Source organism: Sardina pilchardus, chromosome 21 (assembly GCF_963854185.1).
Source record: "Sardina pilchardus chromosome 21, fSarPil1.1, whole genome shotgun sequence".
NCBI classification, from domain to species: Eukaryota; Metazoa; Chordata; class Actinopteri; order Clupeiformes; family Clupeidae; genus Sardina; species Sardina pilchardus.
Window position 1 is genome coordinate 6,314,255 of NC_085014.1, and position 575 is coordinate 6,314,829.

Here is a 575-nt window from a genome sequence, read left to right on the forward strand (position 1 = left end):
AGATTGAGTCTGTCAGTGACATCTGGCATGTTGGTTATCGATTTGGCTGAAACGGAGATGCAAACAACATATTAGCATTTTGAAATAGGCTAAAAGATCGAATGTAAATATTTAAGCTATAGCGCTAAGAAACACACAGTCCAATGTCGCAACAGAGTGGCATCCTCTAGCCTACACCTCAACCCACAAAGCAGAAAGATTTGAACGGCATCGGAAAACCAAAACTGTACAACTTTATCCATCAAAAATGGGTGTTATAATAACTGTAGATTACTTGTGATATATATCCACCAGAAATATTAAAGTTACAACACGTTAAGAAAAAAGGCTTCATTCAGTTATATCTAACAAATTAGGCTATTATTGCGGCCAACACTTGAGCATATAATTTCCGAACGAATCCGAGCAACAAGTATCACCAAAGACTCATGACCCACACACACGTTGTATGAAATATAGCAAAAGACTGTCAACAAAACACGTACCCGCTAAGAGGTTGAAGAGAAACACAGAGACGGGGAAAACCAGGAGTATTCGGACATCCATCTCGCAGTTGTGAAGAATCCTGAGCAATG